The sequence below is a fragment of the Loxodonta africana genome, chromosome 18 (assembly GCF_030014295.1).
Source record: "Loxodonta africana isolate mLoxAfr1 chromosome 18, mLoxAfr1.hap2, whole genome shotgun sequence".
In the NCBI taxonomy this organism is placed as follows: Eukaryota; Metazoa; Chordata; class Mammalia; order Proboscidea; family Elephantidae; genus Loxodonta; species Loxodonta africana.
The window spans coordinates 7,594,037-7,610,720 of record NC_087359.1 but is presented as its reverse complement, the minus strand read 5'-3'; positions in this window follow the sequence as shown (position 1 = coordinate 7,610,720).

Genomic DNA, 16,684 nt, shown 5'->3' with positions numbered 1-16,684 from the left:
CAGAAGACAGTGGACAGAGACCTGCACAGAGACAGAGAGAACAATGGAAGAAACTGACCAAGAGAATGACAGGGACATGGAGTCGGGATAGAGGCGAGGAGATAAATAGACAAGGAGTTTAGGTCCATAACAAAGATCCTGGAGAGTGGCTCGAGTTTCCTGTAGTGTAGAATTCTCTCTTGAGCAGAAAGCTGGGGGATCCTAGAGCAAGAGATGCTACACCCTCCACTCTGATCCTCTCTTGCTTCCAGTGCTGCCCAGAGACCGGTCCCCAAAGTGCAGTGACCTGGCCCCCGACTACTGCTGGGGGGGGGTGGTTCCCAAGCAGCACAAACAACAGCTCAGAGCACTTGATAGTCATGAAAAATGGGGACTGTCTGATCCCCACCGAAGGGAAATGGGAGGAACTCTGAGGGTGTCAAGAGAGAACCACCCTGATGATGTCAGAGCAGAACCCATTCATCCACACACCCTGTCTCCACATCCCACCCACTGAATCATTTGCTGAATAGGAGATGGCTGTGTACACTGCTACAGGGAAGATTAACGCCGAGAAGATAACCTCCTGCTTGCTAACCTCTGCCTCTAGCATTACTATTTTCAGACAGATAGTCTGAAGAAGCAAATTGCCACAGGTATTTTCTTCAGTTTCAGTATAAAATCCCCGCCCCCCAGTATAAAATAGCATTCGTTTTTCCCGTTGTAGTTTTCTGTGCTTATGCTCCATAAATATTATTTGTTATAATTGAAATAATAGAAACCATTGTGGAAGAAAATGATATGGATATGTGAACAATTTAAAGATAATGCATACCATTTAGGATATGTTGTAATCCATAAGGTTTTCATTGACTAATTTTCAGAAGTACTTTGCCAGGCCTTTCTTCCTCATTTGCCTTAGTCTGAAAACTCTGTTGAAACCTGTCCACCGTAAGTAACCCTGCTGGTATTTGAAATGCCAGTAGTATAGTTTCTAATATCATAGCTATACGCAAGTCACCATAGCACAAACTGACAGACCACAAAGATGATGCAGGACTGGGCAATGGTTCATTCTGTTACACAGAAGGTTGTCATTAGTTTGAGCTCACTGGACGGCAACTAACAACAACAACAACATACCATTTAGGAATTGCACTATTGCCCTTAAGCAATAGGGATGCTGACAGTGATGATGATATTGGCATGGCAATCTGAAGGGGAGGGTGCCTTCACTGAAACATGAACCAGCCCTAGCACCCACAGAGAGCCTGGCACATAGTAGGTATGCATCAAGTAATGAATAAATAATAATGAATTTATCATGGCAAATAGTAGTATGAAGTGGGTATTGAATAATAATGAATTCATTGGATGAAAAATGATGCTTCTTGTGGGAGCCCTTCTGAAGTTAGGTCTGTGAACAGAGACTATCATGCATGTCTCTAGGGGTAAGAAATAGGAATACTTCAGGGAAGAAGGATTCCAAGCCTCAGGGACACTATTTGTTACTGAAACTGGGGATGGTAGCAGTGACGATGTTCTTGACAACAAAATCAATGATGGGGTAAATTTATGTTGCCATTGACTCTGTTTATACTCACAGCGACGCTATAGGATACAGCCGAAATGCCCTATAGGGTTTCAAAGGCTGTAAATCTTTTAGGGAAACAGACTACCTCATCTTTCTCCTGTGGAACCTCTGGTGGGTTTGAACCACTAATCTTTCGGTTAGCAGCCAAACGCTTTAACCATTGAGCAACCAGGGCTCCTGAAGGACAAATAGGTGTCAGGTATTATATTTCATGGTTTACATATGTAATTCTATTTACTTCTTACATCAGTTATCAGCTAGGTATTAAACCTAGTTTGTTGGTAAGTAGATTAAAGCTCAAAGAAGTAAGAGTGTTTACATAAAACCACTCAGTTCTTAAGAGATATTTGATTTCAAATCCAGGATTTGTTTGCTGATTTATGCTATGATATGGTGCCTTTTATGAACTTTTTTTTTTAATGTCTAGTTGACTGACAAACTAGCTGATTACAAATCCATTTCACCCCTGTGTCTTTTTTACAAGGAGTCTTCATTGTACATATTCCCCAGGCCCAGCAGGACAGGGGGTAGGCAATTCTTTCCATGGGCCATGGCCACAGGAAGAGGTGGTACAAGTACAGGAATACTGTGGAATTACTGTGTCTTTTAATGTGGAAATTCCATCCATCATCCACTCCCTTCAGCTTCCTGTTCAAGCTACAGTTAAGAAAGCAAGAAAAAACGGTGGGCATTGGTTCAAAAAGGAAGTCAATGAAGGATAGGTACCCATGTATTTCCATCTTTGTTGGACTCTGTTCCTAGATCTGTCTCCACTTTGTCCTTAAATTCATCCTTCATAGTCTCTGGGGTCTGACGAAGATACCTTTGCATCTTGCTCCTTAATTAATAACATTCTCATTTCACAGCCTGATTGATAAGGCTGTGAGCATGACATTAGCAAAAGACTTTGATTATTTTTGGGATATAAGGCATGGAGTCCCTGGGTGGTGTAAATGGTTAAAATCTCAGCAGCTTGCCAAAAGGTTGGCAGTTTGAGTCCACCCACAGGCATCTGGGTAGAAAGGTCTGGTGATCTACTTCCAAAAACCAGCCATTTAAAACCTTGTGGACGGCTTCACTGCAGAGTTCTACCAAACTTTCAGAGAAGAATTAACACCACTACTACTAAAGGTATTTCAGAGCAAAGAAAAGGACAGAATACTCCCAAACTCATTCTATGAAGCCAGCATATCCCTGATATCAAAACCAGGTTAAGACACCACCAAAAAACATAATTACACACCAATATCCCTCATGAACATAGATGCAAAAATCCTCAACAAAATTGTAGCCAATAGAATTCAACAATATATCAAAAAAATAATTCACCATGACCAAGTGGGATTCATACCAGGTTTGCAGGGGTGGTTCCACATTAGAGAAACAAATAATCCATCATATAAATAAAAGACAAGAAACACATGATCTTATCAATTGATTCAGAAAGGCATTGGACAAAGATCAACACCCATTCATGATAAAAACTCTCAGTAAAATAGGAATAGAAGGAAAATTTCTCAACATAATAAAGGGCATTTCTACAAAGCCAACAGCCAATATCATCCTAAATGGAGAGAGTCTGAAAGCATTCCCCTTGAGATCTGGAACCAGACAAGGGTGCCCTTTATCACGACTCTTATTCAACATTGTGCTGCAGGTCCTAGCCAGAGCAATTAGGCTAGATAAAGAAAGAAAGGGCATCCAGGTTGGTTTGGAAGAAGTAAAAGTATCTCTATTTGCAGATGACATGATCTAATACACAGAAAACCCTAAAGAATCCTCACGAAAATGACTGAAACTAATAGAAGAATTCAGCAGAGTATCAGGACACAAGATAAACATACAAAAAAATCAGTTGGATTCGTCTACACCAACAAAAAGAACATCGAAGAGGAAATCACTAAATCAATACCACTTAGAGTAGTCCCTAAGAAAATAAGATACGTAGGAATAAATTTTACCAGAGATGTAAAAGACCTATACAAAGAAAACTACCAGACGCTTCTGCAAGAAACCAAAAGAGACCTACATAAGTGGAAAAACATAACTTGCTCATGGATAAGAAGACTTAACATTGTAAAAATATCTATTCTACCAAAGCGATCTATAGATACAATGCAATTCCAATCCAAATTCCAATGACATTTTTTAATGACATGGAGAAACAAATCACTAACTTCATATGGAAGAGAAAGAGACCTCAGATAAGTAAAGCATTGCTGAAAAAGAAGAACAAAGTGGGAGGCCTCACTCTACCTGATTTTAGAACCTATTATTACCACAGTAGTCAAAACAGCCTGGTACTGGTACAACAACAGATATATAGACCAATGGAATAGAATTAAGAATCTAGACATAAATCCAACCACATATGAGCAGCTGATATTTGACAAAGGCCCAAAGTCAGTAAAATGGGGAAAAGACAGTCTTTAGAACAAATGGTGCTGGCCTAACTGGATATACACCAGCAAAAAAATGAAACAAGACCCATACCTCACACCATGCACCAAAACGAACTCAAAATGGATCAAAGACCTAAATATAAAATCTAAAACAATAAAGATCATGGAAGAAAAAAGAGGAACAACGTTAGGAGCCCTAATACATGGCATAAACAGTGTACAAAACATTACCAACAATGCAGAAGAGAAACTAGATAACTGGAAGCTCCTAAAAATCAAACACCCATGCTCATCCAAAGACTTCATCAAAGGAGTAAAAAGATTACCTACAGTCTGGGAAAAAGTTTTTAGCTATGACGTTTCTGATCAGTGCCTAATCTCTAAAATCTACATGATACTGCAAAAACTCAACTATAAAAAGACAAATAACCCAATTAAAAAATGGGTGAAAGATATGAACACGCACTTCACTAAAGAAGACCTTCAGGTAGCTAACAGATACATGAAGAAATGCTCAAGATCATTAGCCATTACAGAAATGCAAATCAAAACTACAATGAGATTCCAGCTCAACCCAACAAGGCTGGCATTAATCCAAAAAACACAAAATAATAAATGTTGGAGAGGTCGTAGAGAGTCTGGAGCACTTATACACTGCTCCTGGAACGTAAAATGGTAAAACCACTTTGGAAATCGATTTGGCGCTTCCTTAAAAAGCTAGGAATAGAACTACCATGCGATCCAGCAATCCCACTCCTTGGAACTTATCCTCAAGAAATAAGAGCCTTTACACGAACAGATATATGCACACCCATGTTCATTGCAGCACTGTTTACAATAGCAAAAAGATGGAAGCAACCAAAGTGCTCATCAACAGATGACTGGAAAAATAAATTATGGTATATTCACACAATGGAATACTACGCATCGATAAAGAACAATGATGAATCTGTGAAACATTTCATAACATGGAGGAATCTGGAAGGCAGTATGCTGGGTGAAATTAGTCAGTTGCAAAAGGACAGATATTGTATGAGACCACTATTGTAAGAACTCAAGAAATAGTTTAAACAGAGAAGAAAATATTCTTTGATGGTTATGAGAGTGAAGAGGGGTATTCACTAATTAGATTATAGAGAAGGACTTTTTGGTGAAGGGAAAGACAACAGACAATACAGGGGAGGTCAGCACAACTGGACTAAACCAAAAGCAAAGAAGTTTCCTGAATAAACTGAACACTTCGAAGCCCAGCATAGCAAGGGCAGGGGTTTGGGGACCATGGTTTCAGGGGACATCTAGGTCAATTGGCATAATAAAATCCATTAAGAAAACATTCTGCCTCCCACTTTGGAGAGTGGCGTCTGGGGTCTTAAACATGAACAGCTGGCCATCTAATATGCATCAATTGGTCTCAACCCACCTAGAGCAAAGGAGAATGAAGAACACCAAAGACACAAGGTAATTATGAGCCCAAGAGACAGAAAGGGCCACATAAACCAGACACTACATCAGCCTTAGACCAGAAGAACTAGATGGTGCCTGGCTACAACTGATGACTGCTCTGACAGGGAAAAGAACAGAGAACCCCTGCAGGAGCAGGAGAGCAGTGGGATGCAGACCTCAAATTCTAGCAGAAAGACCAGATATAATGGCCTGACTGAGACTAGAAGGACCCCTGAGTTCATGGTCCTCAGACCTTCTCCTGGCCTACAACAGGAATGATTCCCAAAGCCAACTCTTCAGACAGGGATTGGACTGGACTATGGGATAGAAAATGATACTGGTGTAGAGTGAGCTTCTTGGATTAAAGAAAACAAAAATCCTCACAACGGGACTAATGAGCAACATCATCATGATAAACGGAGAAAAGATTGAAGTTGTCATGGATTTCATTTATTTTACTTGGATCCACAATCAACATCCATGGAAGCAACAGTCAAAAATCAAATCACGCATTGCACTGGGTAAATCTGCTGCAAAGGACCTCTTTAAAGTGTTGAAAAGCAAAGATATCACCTTGAAGACTAAGGTGCGCCTGACCCAAGCCATGGTATTTTCAATTGCATCATATGCATGTGAAAGCTGGGCAACGAATAAGGAAAACCAAAGAAGAATTGACACCTTTGTGGTGTTGGCGAAGAATATCGAATATACCATGGACTGCCAAAAGAAAGAACAAACCTGTCTTTGAAGAGATACAACCAGAATGCTCCTTAGAAGCAAGGATGGCGAGACTCCATCTCACATACTTTGGATGTGTTGTCAGGAGGGATAAGTCTCTGGAGAAGGACAGGATGCTTGGCAAAGTACAGAGTCAGCGGAAAAGAGGAAGGCCCACAAGGTGGATTGACAGTGGCTGCAACAATGAGCTCAAGCATAAAAAGAATTGTAAGGATGGCTCAGGACCAGGCAGTGTTTCGTTCAGCTCTGCATAGGGTCCCTATGAGTCAGAACTGACTCGATGGCACCTAACAACAACAACATGTTAATTCTATGTCTAATTTTTTTTCTTTAAATTTTTATTGTGCTTTAAGTGAAAGTTTACGAATCAAGTCAGTCTCTCACACAAAAAGTTATATATACTTTGCCCTATACTCCTAGTTCCTCTCCCCTCAAAGAGACATCACACTCCTCCTCTCTCATCGGTTGTGGCCGGGCACGATTTAGTTCTTCTGGTCTCAGGATGATGTAAGTCTCTAGTTCATGTGGCCCTTTCTGTCTCTTGGGCTCATAGTTATCGTGTGACCTTGGTGTTCTTCATTCTCCTTTGATCCTGGTGGGTTGAGACCAATTGATGCATGTTAGATAGTTGCTTGTTAGCATTTAAGACCCCAGATGCCACACTTCAAAGTGGGATGCAGAATGTTTTCTTAATAGAATTTATTTTGCCAATTGACTTAGAAGTCCCCTTAAGCTATAGTCCCCAAACCCCCACCCTTGCTCTGCTGACCTTCAAAGCACTCAGTTTATCCAGGAAACTTCTTTGCTTTTGGGCCAGTCCAGTTGAGCTGACCTTCCCTGTATAGAGTATTGTCCTTCCCTTCACCTAAAGTAGTTCTTATCTACTAACTAGTCAGTAAATAACCCTCTCCCACCCTCTCTCCCTCCCCACCTCGTAACCACAAAAGAATTGTTCTTCTCAGTTTACACTATTTCTCAAGGTCTTATAATAGTGGTCTTATACAATATTTGTCCTTGTGCCTCTGATTAATTTCGCTCAGCATAATGCCTTCCAGTTTCCTCCATGTCATGAACTGTTTCACAGATTCATCACTGTTCTTTATCGATGCATAGTATTCCATTGTGTGAATATACTATAATTTATTTAACCATTCATCCGTTGATGGACACCTTGGTTGCTTCCAGGTTTTTGCTATTGTAAACAGTGCTGCAATAATCATGGGTGTGCATATATCTGTTCATGTAAGGGCCCTCATTTCTCTCGGGTACATTCCGAGGAGTGGGATTTCTGGGTTGTATGGTAGTTCTATTTCTAACTGTTTAAGATAACGCCAGGTAGATTTCCAAAGTGGTTGTAACATTTTACATTCCCACCAGCAGTGTATGAGAGTTCCAATCTCTCTGCAGCCTCTCCAACATTTATTATTTTGTGTTTTTTGGATTAATGTCAGCCTTGTTGGAGTGAGATGGAATCTCATCGTAGTTTTAATTTGCATTTCTCTAATGACTAATGATCGAGAGCATTTTCTCATGTATCTGTTAGCTGCCTGAATATCTTCTTTAGTGAAGTGTGTGTTCATATCCTTTGCCCACTTCTTGATTGGGTTGTTTGTCTTTTTGTGGTTGAGTTTTGACAGAATGATATAGATTTTAGAGATCAGGAACTGGTCGGAGATGTCATAGCTGAAAATTCTTTCCCAGTCTGTAGGTGGTCTTTTGACTCTTTTGGTGAAGTCTTTAGATGAGCATAGGTGTTTGATTTTTAGGAGCTCCCAGTTATCTGGTTTCTCTTCATCATTTTTGGTAATGTTTTGTATTCTGTTTATGCCTTGTATTAGGGCTCCTAACGTTGTCCCTATTTTTTCTTCCATGATCTTTATCGTCTTCTTCTTTATGTTTAGTTCTTTGACCCACTTGGAGTTAGTTTTTGTGCATGGTGTGAGGTATGGGTCCTGTTTCATTTTTCTGCAAAAGGATATCCAGTTATGCTAGCACCATTTGTTAAAAAGACTATCTTTTCCCTAATTAACTGACAGTGGGCCTTTGTCAAATATCAGCTCCTCATATGTGGTTGGATTTCTCTCTGGGTTCTCAATTCTGTTCCATTGGTCTATGTGCCTGTTGTTGTACCAATACCAGGCTGTTTTGACTACTGTGGCTGTATAATATGTTCTAAAATCAGGTAGAGTGAGGCCTCCCACTTTCTTCTTCTTTTTCAGTAATGCTTTACTTATCCGAGGCTTCTTTCCCTTCCGTATGAAGTTGGTGATTTGTTTCTCCATCACATTAAAAAATGTCATTGGAATTTGGATCGGAAGTGCACTGTATGTAAAGATGGCTTTTGGTAGAATAGACATTTTTACTATGTTAAGTCTTCCTATCCATGAGCAAGGTACGTTTTTCCACTTATTTAGGTCCCTTTTAGTTTTTTGCAGTAGTACTTTGTAGTTTTCTTTGTATACGTCTTTTACATCTTTGGTAAGATTTATTCCTAAGTATTTTGTCTTCTTGGTGGCTACTGTGAATGGTATTGATTTGGTGATTTCCTCTTCAATGTTCTTTTTGTTGATGTAGAGGAATCCTAGTGATGTTTGTTTGTTTATCTTGTAACCTGAGACTCTGCTGAACTCTTCTATTAGTTTCAGTAGTTTTCTGGAGGATTCCTTAGGGTTTTCTGTGTATAAGATCATGTCATCTGCAAATAGATATACTTTTACTTCTTTCTTGCCAATCTGGATGCTCTTTATTTCTTTGTCTAGCCTAATTGCTCTGGCTAGGACCTCTAGCACAATGTTGAATAAGAATGGTGATAAAGGGCATCGTTGTCTGGTTCCCGTTCTCAAGGGAAATGCTTTCAGGCTCTCTCCATTTAGAATGATGTTGGCTGATGGCATTGTATAGATGCCCTTTATTATGTTGAGGAATTTTTCTTCAATTCCTATTTTGCTGAGAGTTTTTATCATGAATGGGTGCTGGACTTTGTCAAATGCCTTTTCTGCATCAATTGATAAGATCATGTGGTTTTTGTCTTTTGTTTTATTTATATGGTGGATTACATTATTGTTTTTTCTAATATTAAACCAACCTTGCATACCTTGTATAAATCCCACTTGGTCATGGTGGATTATTTTTTTGATATGCTGTTGAATTGTATTGGCTAAAATTTCATTGAAGATTTTTGCATCTGTGTTCATGAGGCATACAGGTCTGTAATTTTCTTTTTTTGTGGTGTCTTTATCTGGTTTTGGTATGAGGGATATGGTGACTTCATGGAATGAGTTAGGTAGTATTCCATCATTTTCTATGCTTTGAAATACCTTTGGTGGTAGTGGTGTTAATTCTTCTCTGAAAGTTTGGTAGAACTCTGCAGTGAAGCCATCCGGGCCAGTGCTTTTTTTTTTTGTTTGGAGTTTTTTGATTACCTTTTCAATCCCTTTTTTTGTTATGGGTCTATTTAGTTGTTCTACTTCTGATTGTGTTAGTTTAGGTAGGTAGTGTTTTTCTAAGAATTCATCCATTTCTTCTAGGTTTGCAAATTTGTTAGAGTTCAATTTTTCCTAATAATCTGATATGATTCTTTTAATTTCAGTTGGGATGTTGTGATATGGCCCATCTCATTTCTTATTCAGGTTATTTGTTTCCTTTCCTGTATTTCTTTAGTCAGTCTGGCCAATGGTTTATCAATTTTGTTAATTTTTTCAAAGAACCAACTTTTGGCTTTGTTAATTCTTTCGATTGTTTTTCTGTTCTCTAATTCATTTAGTTCAGCTCTAATTTTTATTATTTGTTTTCTTCTGGTGCCTGATGGATTCTTTTGTTGTTCGCTTTCTATTTGTTCAAGTTGTAGGGACAGTTCTCTGATTTTGGCTCTTTCTTCTTTGTGTATGTGTGCATTTATCCATATAAATTGACCTCTGAGCACTGCTTTTGCTGTGTCCCAGAGGTTTTGATAGGAAGTGTTTTCATTGTCGTTGCATTCTATGAATTTCCTTATTCCCTCCTTAATGTCTTCTATAACCCAGTCTTTTTGGAGCAGGGTATTGTTCAGTTTCCAAGCATTTGATTTCTTTTCCCTGATTTTTCTGTTATTGATTTCTACTTTTATGGCCTTGTGGTCTGAGAAGATGCTTTGTAATGTTTGGATGTTTTGGATTCTGCAAGGTTTGTTTTATGACCTAATATGTGATCTATTCTAGAGAATATTCCATGTGTACTAGAAAAAAAATTATACTTTGCCTCTGTTGGGTGGAGTGTTCTGTATAAGTCTATGAGATCAAGTTGGTTGATTGTAGCAATTAGATCTTCCGTGTCTCTATTGAGCTTCCTACTGGAAGTCCTATCCATCTCTGAAAGTGGTGTGTTGAAGTCTCCTACTATAATTGTGGAGGTGTCTATCTCACTTTTCAGTTCTGTTAAAGTTTGTTTTATGTATCTTGCAGCCCTGTCATTGGGTGCATAAATATTTATTATGGTTATATCTTCCTGGTCAATTGTCCCTTTATCATTAGGCAGTGTCCTTCTTTATCCTTTGTGGTGGATTTAACTTTAAAGTCTACTTTGTCAGAAATTAATATTGCTACTCCTGCTCTCTTTTGATTGTTGTTTGCTTGATATATTTTTTTCTATCCTTTGAGTTTTGTTTGTGTCTCTAAGTCTAAGGTGTGTCTCTTGTAGGCAGCATATAGACGGATCATGTTTCTTTATCCAGTCTGAAACTCTCTGTCTCTTATTGGTGCATTTAGTCCATTTACATTCAGTGTAATTATAGATAAGTATGTTTTTTTAAATGTGTTTAGTGCTGTCATTTTGATGCCTTTTTGTCTGTGTTGTTGACAATTTCATTTTTCCACTTACTTTTTTGTGCTGAGATATTTTTCTTTGTAAATTGTGTTCTTCATTTTCATAGTAGTTGAATTTATGTTTGCTGAGTCATTTTTTTGTTTGTTTGTTTTTATTTTCAGTCATGGAATTGTTATATCTCTTTGTGGTTACCTTAGTATTTACCCCTATTTTTCTAAGTAAAAACCTAACTTGTCTTGTCCTATATCACCTTGTTTTCTTCTCCATATGGCAGTTCTATGCCTCCTGTATTTAGTCCCTCTTTTTGATTATTGTGATCTTTTACATATTGACTTCAATGATTCCCTGTTTTGAGCATTTATTTCTTTTTAAAATTAATCTTAATTTGTTTTTGTGATTTCCCTATTTGAGTTGATATCAGGATGTTCTGTTCTGTGACCTTGTGTTGTGCTGGTATCTGATATTATTGATTTTCTGACCAATTTCCTTTAGTATTTCTTGTAGCTTTGGTTTGGTTTTTGCAAATTCTCTAAGCTTGTGTTTATCTGTAAATATCTTAATTTCGCCTTCATATTTGAGATAGATTTTTGCTGGATATATGATCCTTGGCTGGCAGTTTTCCTCCTTCAGTGGTCTATATATGTCATCCCATTGCCTTCTTGACTGCATGGTTTCTGCTGAGTAGTCTGAACTTATTCTTATTGATTCTCCTTTGTAGGAGACTTTTCTTTTATTCCTGGCTGCTTTTAAAATTTTCTCTTTATCTTTGGTTTTGGCAAGTTTGATGATAATATGCCTTGGCGATTTTCTTTTTGGATCAATCTTATATGGGGTTCGATGAGCATCTTTCATCTTTCACGATGCCCGGGAAGTTTTCTGCCAACAGATCTTCAACTATTCTCTCTGTATTTTCTGTTATCCCTCCCTGTTCTGGGACTCCAATCACACACAAGTTATTCTTCTTGATAGAGTCCCACATGATTCTTAGGGTTTCTTCATTTTTTTAATTCTTTTATCTGATTTTTCTTCAACTATATTGGTGTCAATTGCCTTATCCTCCATCTCCCCCACTCTGCATTCCAATTGCTCGATTCTGCTCCTCTGACTTCCTATTGAGTTGTCTAATTCTGTAATTTTATTGTTAATCTTTTGGATTTCTGAAGGTTGTCTCTCGATGGATTCTTGCAACTTATTAATTTTTCCACTATGTTCTTGAATAATCTTTTTGATTTCTTCTACTGCTTTATCAGTGTGTTCCTTGGCTTTTTCTGTAGATTGCCTTATTTCATTTCTGAGGTCATCCCCGATGTCTTGAAGCATTCTGTAAATTAGTTTTTTATATTCTGCATCTGGCAATTCCAGGATTGTATCTTCATTTGGGAAGGATTTTGATTCTTTAGTTTGGGAGTTGTAGAAGCAATCATGGTCTGCTTCTTTATGTGGTTTGATACTGACTGCTGTCTCCAAGCCATCTATAAGATATTGTAATGATTTATTTTATATTTGCTCCCTGAGTCTTATCTTGTTTTGTTTTCTTTCAATATACGTAGATGGGCTACTAGATTGCACTTTCTTGATTGTTGTAGCCTTTGAATCACTTATGTGTTGTTACCAGCTGGTTTGGCCTATTACCATATATATAAGCCTAAGAATTTATTCACTATTCTAGAGTAGAATCTGATTTTGGGTCACCAAGTGTGTGGTGTAGACTGTCACCTATTCACTTAGAGGAGTAGTGGTGATAGATGTGTGCACCAGATTCTAGTAGCAGCAGGGGGTCACACTCCAGAGGGGGCAGGATGCTGACAGGCTTCTCCCAAGTGCCAGTGAGGTAGGTGTGTCTCTATTCCTAAAGCACTTTGGTGGGTGGTCTCTACTGGTGTACCTTAGGCATCCAATGCAAGTACCTCTACAGATTGCTAGGTGTCACCATCCTCAGACCCCTATAACAGGAGGCTAGGTGGTTTGGGTGGAGCTTCAGCCCTCAGTTCCCTGTTGTGGATCAGTGAGGGTTCTGTTTAATAGGTAGAGATATCAGACCTGGGAAACTTGTCTTTATAGTAATCTGCTAAAACAATTACAGTCAGGTCACTATCAGAATTGCCTTTGCATTATAATAGCCACCTTGTTCCCTGTAGGGATGAAAGCCCAAGACTGTGGATCTCATATGCTTGGCTGGAGTTGGTTCTCTATTTTTAGTCTAATTTTGGGAAGTCAGGGAAGGATTTTTGGTCCCTGGGTTTTTTGTAGCTGCTTCTCTCAGGGCAGGGGAATGGGTTAGGGAAAGACAAAAAACAAACAAAAAAAAACAGAAGAGCACTTCACTCTCTGGCCCAGGAAATTCCCATGTTAATGAAGCCCCCTGGGAAGGGGAGGGGAGGGATCAGATAGATATGAGAGAGTAGCACCCTGGAATATACACAAAGTTACTTATCTTGCTTGGTGATGACTGTTTTATCCGAGATTCCAGAGGGGCGTGTAGCCTGTGTGCATTGGTTGGGTCAAGATTGTCCCCAAGGGTCAGCCCTGCGTCCTGTGCTTGTGCTGTCTCAGAAGCCAAGGTCAGTTCCTCCGCTCCCAGTCCAAAGCCCAGCGTCAAGGTTCCCCGGCCGGGATGCTGCATTCCAGGCTCCAAAACCAGTCACTACCTCCCAATGACTTCTTCTCCTCGTAGCCGAGTTGCTGCACTGCCTGCGTGTACTGCCTGGGCTTCCCCCAAGTTCACTTCTGGGGGCTAGGCTGCATCCTGTGTTTGCGCCATCTCAGGATGCCATGCTCAGCTCCCCTGCACCCAGTCGAAAACCTGGCGCCAAAGTTTTCTGACTGGGACGCTGGCTCCAGGGTCCGAAAACAGTCACTGCTTCCCCGTGGTTGCTCGTTCTCTCGTTAGCCCCCTCAGTATGCAGCCTGCTTGCAGTGGCTGAGTCTCTACAGAGGTACCCCAGGGGGCCAGGGATTAGGGCTGTATCCCATGCCTGTGCCGCCTCAGGAAGCCACAATCAGCCCCACCACTTGGTACTGGGGCACCACAAGGGCTCAAGGCTGTGGCGCGGGTCACCAGTTCCAGAAGTGGTCACTGCTTCAGGGTGCAGCTTTTTGCTCCCCTGTCACTCAGGTCAACTCTTTAGATCTGTGTTTGATGGTTAGGGTTTGTAGATTTTCATGTACATGATCGACTCACTTGTTTTTCCGAGTCTTTGTTGCAAGAGGGATCCAAGGTAGCTTCTACCTAGTCAGCCATCTCGGCCCCCTCAATTATTTTTTTTTGATATGTTGTTGAATTCTATTGGCTAGAATTTTGTCGAGGATTTTTGCATCTATGTTCATGAGGGATATTGGTGTGTGATTATGTTTTTTTGTGGTGTCTTAACCTGGTTATGGTGTCTTTACCACAACCCTGATATGGTGGCTTCATAGAATGAATTTAGGAGTATTGCATTATTATCTATGCTCTGAAATACCTTTAGTAGTAGTCGTGTTAACTGTTCTCTGAATGTTTGGTAGAACTCTGTAGTGAAGTCGTCAGTGCCAGGGCTTTTTTTGGGAGGGGGCAGTTTTTCTAATTACCCTTTCAATCCCTTCCTTTTTTATGGGTTTAGTTAGTTGTTCTACCTCTGTTTGTGTTAGTTTAGGTAGGTAGTGTGTTTCTAGGAATTCATCCATTTTTTCTAGGTTTTCAAATTTGTTAGAGTACAACTTTTCATAGTAATCTGATATGTTTCTTTTAATTTTAGTTGGTCTCTTGTGATATCGCCCATCTCATTTCTTATTTGGGTTATTTGCTTCCTCTCCTGTTTTCCTTTTGTCAGTTTGGCCAAAGGTTTATCAGTTTTGTTAATTTTTTCAAAGAACGAGCTTTTGGTCTCATTAATTCTATCAATTGTTTTTCTGTTCTCTATTGCATTTAATTCTGCTCTAATTTTTATTATTTGCTTTCTTCTGTTGCCTGAGAGTTTCTTTTGGTGCTCTCTTTCTATTTGTTCAAGTTGTAGGGATAATTCTTTTATTTTGTGCATGTATTGATATAAATTGACCTTTGAGCACTGCTTTCATTGTGTCCCAAACGTACTGATAGGAAGTGTTTTCATTCTCATTGGTTTCTATGAATTTCTTTATTCCATACTTAATGTCTGCTATAACCGAGTGATTTTTGAGCACGGTATCATTCAGTTTCCAAGTGTTTGATTTATTTTCCCTACTTTTTCTGTTATTGATTTCCACTTTTATGGCCTTATGTTCAGAAAAGATGCTTTGTAATAGTTCAGTGTTTTGGATTCTGCTAAGGCTTTCTTTATGACCTAATGTGTGGTCTGTTCTAGAGAATGTTCCGTGTGCACTAGAAAAGAAAGTATACTTGGCAGCTATTGGGCGGAGTGTTCTGTATATGTCTATGAGATCAGGATGGTTGATTGCGGCATTTAGATCTTCGGAGTGTTTATTGAGCTTCTTTCTGGATGTTCTGTCCTTTACTGAAAGTGGTGTGTTGAATTCTACTATAATTGTGGCACTATCTCACTTTTCAATGCTGATAGAGTTTGTTTTATGTATCTTGCAGCCCTATCATTGGGTGCATAAATATTTATTGTGGTTATATCTTCTTGGTATATTGTCCTTTTAATGATTATATAGTGTCCTTCCTCATATTTTATGATGGATTTAACTTTAAAGTCTGTATTGTCAGAAATTAATATTGCCACTCCTGCTCTTTTTTGATTGTTGTTTGCTTGATGTATTTTTTTTCCATCCTTTGAGTTTTAGTTTGTTTGTGCCTCTAAGTCTAAGAGGTGTCTCTTGTAGGCAGCATATAGATGGATTTTTTTTTTAATCCATTCTACTACTCTGTCTTTTTACTGGTGCATTTAGTCCATTCACACTCAGCATAATTATGGATAGGAATGAGTTTTTTACTGTCATTTTGATGTATTTTTTCTGTGTTGTTGACAGTTTCTTTTTCTTATTTAATTTTTTTTTATGAATAGTTTATGTATTTCTTTTCCTCTTATTCACTGTGGTTGATTTTGTTTCTGCTGAGTCTCTATTTTTTTCTTGTATTTTATTTTGATGAGTAGGATTGTTAATCTCCTTTGTGATTACCTTAATATTTACCCTTATTTTTCTAAGTTTAAACCTAACTTTTATTCCTTCATATCACCTTGTCTTCCTCTCCATACAAAAGATCTATGATTACATTTCTTAGTTCCTCTTTATTGTTTTAATGTTGTCTTCTTTTATATAATGACATCGTTGTTTCCCTGTGTTGAGCATTTTTTTATCTTGATTCATTTTCATGATTCCACTATCTATGTTGACATCTGATTGCCCTGTCCTGTGTTCTAGTCTTGAGTCAATAAGTGATACTATTGATTTTCTAACCAGAGAACTCCCTTTAGTACTTCTTGTATTTTTGGTTTGGTTTTTATGAAGTCCTTAAAATTCTGCTTATCTGGAAATGTCCTAATTTCACCCTCATACTTGAGAGATAGTTTTGCTGGATATATAATTCTTCACTGGCAATTCTTTGCCTTCAATGATTTATATAAGTTTTCCCATTGCCTTCTTGCCTGTATCGTTTCTGCTGAGTAGTCTGGGTTTATCCTTATTGACTCTCTTTTGTAGGTGACTTTTTGTTTATCCCTAGCTTCTCTTAAAATTCTCTGTTTATCTTTGGTTTTGGCAAGTTTGATTATAATACGTCTTGGTGACTTTCTTTTAAGATCTACCTTATGTG